Here is an 8154-nt window from a genome sequence, read left to right as displayed (position 1 = left end):
AATGACCGTAAGTAAGTACACAGCAAAGACAATGCAGGAGAGACTTCGGGACAAGTCTCTGAATGTCCTTGAGTGGCGCAGCCAGAGCCTGGACTTGAACCCGATCGAACATCTCTGGAGAGACCTGAAAATAGCTGTGCAGCGATGGTTCCCATTCAAGCTAATAGAGCTTGAGAGCATCTGCAGAGAAGAATGGGAGAGACTCTCCAAATACAGGTGTGCCAAGCTTGTAGCGTCATACCCAAGAAGACTCAAGGACGTAATCGCTGCCAAAGGTGCTTCAACAAAGTAAAGGGTCTGAATACTTATGTAAATGTGATACAATATTGCTGTTTATTTTTTAATACATTTGCATGTGTCAACGAAAAAAAAGTCTAATAAACCTGTTGCTTTGTCATTATGGGATATGCCTCCCATGTGTAGATTGATGAGATATCATAAGGTGAATGCACCAATTTGTAAGTCGCTCTGGATAAGAGCGTCTGCTAAATGACGTAAATGTAAATGTAAAAAAAAACACAATTTAAATCCATTTTAGAATAAGGCTGAAAACCTAACAACATTTGGAAATAGTCAAGGGATCTGAATACTTTCCGAATGCACTGCATGCATTTTCACTCCATTCTCAGTCCCCCGCTGTGTCCTTGGCACCGCCTGTCCCATTCCATCACAGCTGGATTTTGTATATGCAGAGGCCTTATGGACCTTGCATCTGTGCTCCAGACTACAAATTTAACACACATTCTACATTCCTGATGTTTTAAGATTCCAGGGATTCAGGCCTATTTGTTCCAGATATCATGTCTCAAGCAGTCTTCTATCCCGTGACATTTTCATTGTTCTATCTATCCAATGGAATGGACTAATTTGGCACATTCCAGGCTACGTAACAGCTGAAGCAGCAGTCAATGGCATGATGATTCAAATGCACATAGTGCCCTCTATTGTCAGAAACTCCCATTACATAGCCCACTACAACAACACTATGTTGCTGCTGGCTGGGGTGTTGGTTACCAGAGATGGTAGCATGATGTAGAACAGTAAGATTGATTTTGGGCTCCGAGAGTCAGCATTTCTAAGCACCTTCCCAGGGCTTACATAAGCGCTTCACAAATCATTTATAAGTCAAGTTATGAAACGTTTGGCAAAGCATAGGGGAATTAATGGTTGTACAGGCCTAGGTAATGTCACAGTACCAGAACCATAGAAGTAGAATCTAAAGCTAGTTCTGTGACCAGCACTCTGGGCCATCATTTTGGTGCAGCATAATGTTGTTGTCGTGGCAACATAACCAACAATCCAGCTGCTGCACAAAATGTGTATTCCATTTCTTAGCCGCTTCTACTGAAAATTTGGAGAAGAGCAAAAACACAAATCTATCAGCAACCTATTGGCCAGAGTGACACCTAAGTCTAAATACTCAGCTGGAAATTGATAGACATGTAATTTCTTGTCTTAATTTCAGATATATATTTTTTTCCCCACCGATCTGAAAATCTAAAGAGGTGTCACAGTTGTCGTAGTGGAGAGAAGACCAAAATGCAGCGGGTATGTGGATACTCATTCTTTTAATGGAAAAAACGAAACGCATCCACAGGAAAAACAAAACAGTACTCAAGACTAGACAGTGTAGCAGGCTCAATAAACGCAGTGCTCACAAACAATTACCCACAAACAAACACACCCTATTATATAGGACTCCCAATCAAAGGCAACTCAACACACCTGCCTTCAATTGGGAGTCCCATCCCAATTAACTATACATAGAAAACCAACCTAGAACCTATACCCACAACTAACTAACTAAACATAGAAATACATAAACACAGAGCAGTGCCCAAAACCCCCGGAATACATAAATAAAACGACCTACTACCTTCACCACCACCCCAAACCATATAAAACAAATACCCTCTGCCACATCCTGACCAAACTCCAACAACAAATAACCCTTAACTGGTCAGGACGTGACAAGAGGACATTAAACGACATCCTTGTGCTCTGAGTATGCCCTGATCGATAATCTGTAGCCTAATCAATAAGCCTATTTGGTTGGCTATTTTCTTAATCAATCTATCTAACTGTAATAATGTATTATAATGTCCCCTCTGTTACTAAATGTGATTAAATACAACTTTATCTGTTTTACTGTAAGTCAATAATGGGGCTAGACGAGACTAGACTGGATTAAACTGGACTAGATTAGACTGGACTGAATAGAATAGAAACCAGGTTTCCCTTTGTAATCCATGTTAGTTTTCAAGCCCTGCCACATCCGACAAGCGTCGGAGCCGGTGTAGTACGATTCCATCTTAGTCCTGTATGGATCGTCGGAGGGAGTAGCTGGATTTATTAGTGGACGTCTAAGTCTACAGGCCTATAAATGCAAAGCCCTGATAAATGTAGTGCTAAAATCTCCAATAGCTGAACGGTGAGGTGGACAATTATTGTTTTAGGAAAGTAAAAACCAATAAAACAACAGGCTATGAAGTTCTGCATATGCAACGAAACACAAGGAATAGGGTTTTTGAAATGTGTTTTTGTAATTTGTTATAGGCTGTTTTTAAGGACATGTAAATGTGGCTAATTTGGACAATATCCCTTGTTTATTTGTGGAGCTGGCTGCGTGGGTGGACTCCCTAATGGGTTACACACCCAGTGCATATGGATGGCTAGTAAATTTCTCAAATGTCCGATCAATTTTAATCTTCCCAGTCATTTGTCCAGCACTAAATTTTCCTAACAGCAAAAAGTATATGGACAGTCCTTCAAATTAGTGGATTCGGCTATCTCAGCCACACCCGTTTTTGACAGGTGTATAAAATTGAGCACACAGCCATGCAATCTCCATAGACAAACATTGGTAGTAGAAGAGCGTACTGAAGAGCTCAGTGACTTTCAACGTGGCACCATCTTGGGATGCCACCTTTCCAACAAGTCAGTTCGTAAAATTTCTGCCATGCTAGAGCTGCCCCGGTGGACTGTAAGTACTGTTATTGTGAAGTGGAAACGTCTAAGAGCAACAATGGCCCAGCTGCGAAGTGGTAGGCCACACAAGCTCACAGAAAGCGACTGCTGAGTGCTGAATCGCTTGTCCTCGGTTGCAACACTCACTACCGAGTTCCAAACTGCCTTTGGAAGCAAGGTCAGCACAAGAACTGTTCGTCGGGAGCTTCATAAAATGGCTTTCCATGGCCGAGCAGCCGCACACAAGCCTAAGATCACCGTGCGCAATGCCAAGCGTCGGCTGGAGTTGTGTAAAGCTCGCCACCATTGGACTCTGGAGCAGTGGAAACATGTTCTCTGGAGAGATGAATCACACTTTACCATCTGGCAGTCTGACTGACAAATCTGGGTTTGGCGGATGCCAGGAGAACTCTACCTGACTGATTGCATAGTGCCAACTGTAAAGTTTGGTGGAGGAGGAATAATGGTCTGGGGCTGTTTTTCATCGTTCGGGCTAGGCCCCTTAGTTCTAGTGAAGGGAAATCTTAACGTACAGCATACAATGAAGAATAACTTGACTGGCCTGCACAGAGCCCTGACCTGAATTGGAATGCCGACTGCGAGCCAGGCCTAATCGCTCTTGTGGCTGAATGAAAGCAATCCCCGCAGCAATGTTCCAACATCTAGTGGAAAGCCTTCCCAGAAGAGTGGATGCTGTTATAGCAACAAAGGGGGACCAACTCCATATTAATGCCCATGATTTTGGAATGAGATGTTCGACGAGTAGGTGTCCACATACTTTTGTATGTATAATATAGGGTACAGTAGGGTACAAAATAAACATTCCAGTGACACTGATTCACCCAATGATGAAGATGAAGCATGGGCTACTCACCAGTGATGGCCGATGCAGCTCGTGCCAGTATCTGAAGTCAAGCTACTTTTTAAAAAACAGTGCTGTTCGCTCAGAATGGCTCAAAAGTTGTTGAGAGGAAAACTAACAACTGCAATCAACCATAGAAATATAATCCATAAATGGCAGTTCCCATTCAAGTCAGGACTGGCAGCCATCCTCTGTAGCGAAATGATGCACTCTGGTGTAGTATTTTGAATTATTTTATTTATGTGTGTTCAGACAGGCGGAATATCATTTTGGGGAGAATGATTATTTATAGCCTAATTTTGTCCAAATTATTTCAATTTATCAGGGGGTGCTGCAGCATCCCCAGCACGCCTACTTCCCGCGGCTATGGACGTGTACACTTAACCGTTTTTTAAACTGACTATTGTATTTCTTGATTAAATCTGACTTTATTGAAAATAATGATTAATCCAGGAATGTCACGTGTTCATAGATACTAGATAAATCGATGAATGAATTACTAAATTACTTCCGAACCCCTCATGTCCGCAGAGCTCCTCCTAACCACTCTATTGTCTCTCTGTCATTTCAAATCCTGAGTCCAGACATGTCCAGACATGTCCCGGCCATGCTGTTTGGAGATATATATTAGGTTTTATTGAAAATTGGGTGGGACGGAGAGAATGGAGGAGAGAAACAGGAAGGTAGGCAGGGTAGAGACACAGCTGCAGCCTTGCTTCTCTTCTCTATTTCTCATTAGATGAGCTGCATCTGTCAGAGGTCATCTTGGTCTGTACGATTCACCCAGTTTAGTAGCACCAACACTTCCATCCTGGTCAGTGTCACTGAAGTCATGCAGAGACATATCTCTGGTGGACTTTTACCAATACAGTGTTTGTCGGTGAATATTCAAAGCTTGGAGTGTTTCAGGTGCACATTTACAGCCTCATATTTTTTCGAGAATAGGCCAATAGACTTCCGATTAGGATTTTCATGATTAGAGCACAGGGGTTTGATTGCGTCACCAAAAAAGGGAAGTGCAGAAGTGAAAGGCATGCAGGGTGAGATATGTGGCTGTACAAGGGAGTTGACCAGTTTTGGTCTATTTCTGGGAAAGCGCATTTCCTTGATAAGATTTGTCCTGTCTCGAAGAAATATATTTGTAGGAGGTACGCACTCAAAAAAGAAAATGTAAAAATGATTTATGCTATTTTATTATCGTGTCTCATCTCTAACCCAGCGGGTGCCGGTAGTAACCTGAGTGTTCCTCAGTGTCTCCAGCTGATTCTGGTCTCTGTCACGTCCCTATAGTGTTTGCTGAGATGTCCATGGGCTGACCATTGGGCCATATGTCAGACAGAGGGCCCTCATGATAAAGCAAAGTACCTCCTCGCCGTCCTGGATATGTCATACCTGGTTACTCTCCCCTGGTCTTAGGGCCAAAAACATGGGCAGAAAATACCGATCTTTTTCTCTGCTTTGGCCATGTTGCTGAGCCATCAGCCATGTCAAGACTCTTCAGTGCCGACTGAGTGGCACAATGATGGTCTCCATCTACAGTAGCCCTCGGCTATAACTGTGATAACCAAAAAGTAAACACAGCTTTTGTTCATAGCCTACGTTGAAATGACTGGGTCTGTGGGATTGTCCTGGTGTGTGCATTGGTGACTCTATGACTTGGTGTGACTGGGACGTGCACACTTTAGGCTCAGCCTCTGGTGAGGACAGTTAGAAAATATTTAAAACACCATCGAGGGGGTTAGGGACATGAGCGCAATAAATAAAACAGATCTTTTTTTACAATGTTATTGTTGGTATTGACAGTACAATACAGTAGGCTGCTTAAAACATTTAGTAGTAGCCTATAGATTATTTCACAAATTGTGCAAGAAATTCACATTCAGTTGAAGAAAGAGAACGCTATCTAATAAAACACACTGTATTTTGCAAGAGGAAGGAAGCTTTCAAACAGACTACATTTGAAATGCATTATTCAGGAAGTTTCATCATCTTCTCTGAAGATGAAGTGGAGATCTGCCTGGTGGAATAAATGTTGTTGTCCAATTGAATCAACGTGGAACAGACTTTGAATTGACATCCGTGCCCAGTGGGTGTGGGTATTTCCCAGTGAGCAAAATAACGTTGAAAATACGTATTTTCCAGACGTTGAAATTAGGTTCATTTTCAGTTCTGAATGAAAGTTAAATATAGGTATTTCCCGGAATTTGAAAAGATGTCATTTACGGACAAATTTCAACCGTCCATACATTCACTTATATCTACATAAAGAAAGATCACAATATGTAATATTTATTATTCCTCCCATCTGTCATATGCATTTATGTTAGCTTTTTCAATAGTGTTAAAAAATGTCATTCCCTACTCAGGGCGCTCGTTTAATGTGAGCGGTTCAGAGATGTCTTTGAGCAGTCCCAGAAGTTCTAATATTTTCAAACATGTTTGATTTTATCGGCACAAAATCTGCAATGCTCTTGTAATTTGAGATGTGCAAGGACAAGTTTTGAGAACGGTGATCAGCAATAGCCAATGAGAGCTCTCCAGAGAAGAAGCCAGTGAGATGATGACGTTGTATCACATTACCCAGAATGTGTAGACTCTCGAACAGGAGCGATGACTACTACTAGCCTACTAGTATGCATTTGTGCTTGCCTTTAACCAAAGCCGAAGTGTCAAATCATTACAGCTCTGAAGTTCGCAAGCAATGTTACACAATTCAAAATGAATTGGCAGTAGTGTAAAGTAGTACTTAAGTAAAAAATACTTGAAAGTACTACTTAAGTCGTTTTTTGGGGTATCTGTACTTTACTTTACTATTTCTATTTTTGACTACATTTACTTTTACTTCACTACATTCCTAAAGAAAATGATGTACTTTTTACTCCATACATTTTCCCTGACACCCAAAAGTGCTCGGTACATTTTGAATGTTTAGCAGGACAGGAAAATGGTCTAATTCACACTTATCAAGAGAACATCCCTGGTCATCCCCACTGCCTCTGATCTGGCTGACTCACTAAACACATGCTTCGTTTGTAAATTATATCTGAGTGTTGGAATGTGCCCCTGGCTATCCGTAAATAAAAAAAATAAGAAAATGGTGCCGTCTGGTTTGCTTAATATAAGGAATTTAAAATGATTTATACTTTTACTTTTGATACTTAAGTATATTTAAAACCAAATACTTTTAGACTTCTCTCAAGTAGAATTTTACTGGGTGACTTTCACTTTTACTTGAGTAATTTTCTATTAAGGTGTCTTTACTTTTACTCAAGTATGACAATTGGATACTTTTTCCACCACTGTGAATTAGCTAGATCAGTGGTATTTAAACTTTTTCTGCGAGGACCACATTTTTCCTGCAAGCATTTCTGGGATCCCATTTCGCAAGAATTTCAAATCCTTACAATTAATCTCTTATCAAAGTGAAAAGAAACCAATAAATACATTTGTATATTGTCCCACACTTTGAATAACACTAAGCTAGATATTACAGTACTGTATGACAAGCGTGCATGTATAACTGACAACTTTTATGAGTCTGCTTTGAACCACAGCTTGTTCTAGCTACACAATCTAATCACATCATTGATCTTTGCGAGACAGTGTGGTATCGCGAATCCCCACGACGAAGTGAAGAACCTTGTATTGTGTGACCCCTGTTTGTGCAACATTGTTCAGTGTGTGCCCCACTATGTTGGCAAGACAAACAACTTTAGGAAAGACAGTCGTTTAATGTGAGAGGCTAAGCGATGTTATTATCTTTGAAATTCTAGATAAGAGCGTCTTCTAAAAGCCCAAAATGTAAATGTAAAAAGGAACACGTGCAAAGCATGCTGGGTATTATTCTAATGCGCTCCACCCCCAAACAAGACCGCATTTGGTCGGTCCGGACCGGACTTCTATGTCTCACAAGTTTGGACAGCACTGTACAGTACATTTACATTTACATTTTAGTCATTTAGCAGACGCTCTTATCCAGAGCGTACAGTACAGTAGAGCACAGTAGAGTTTAGTTCAGTATAGTACAGTAGAGTTTAGTATAGTAGAGAACAGAAAGGTAAAGTACAGTAGGGTAAAGTACAGTACAATATACTTTACTCTACTGTGCTCTACTGTAGTGTACTGAACTATAGGCTACTCTACTTTACTGTATATTACTGTACTGTAATGAACTGTACTCTACTTTACTGTACTGTACTGTACTCTGCTGTACTCCATGATATGGTGCTGCATTGTCCAGACTTGTGAAACATAGACATCTATGATGGGTTCAGGTTTGGTCCAGTCCGGACATATCTGTACAATGAAATCAAATCTGAACCAAT

This window comes from Salmo salar, chromosome ssa04 (assembly GCF_905237065.1).
Source record: "Salmo salar chromosome ssa04, Ssal_v3.1, whole genome shotgun sequence".
Taxonomy (NCBI): domain Eukaryota; kingdom Metazoa; phylum Chordata; class Actinopteri; order Salmoniformes; family Salmonidae; genus Salmo; species Salmo salar.
Note: the sequence above shows the minus strand (reverse complement) of the source record.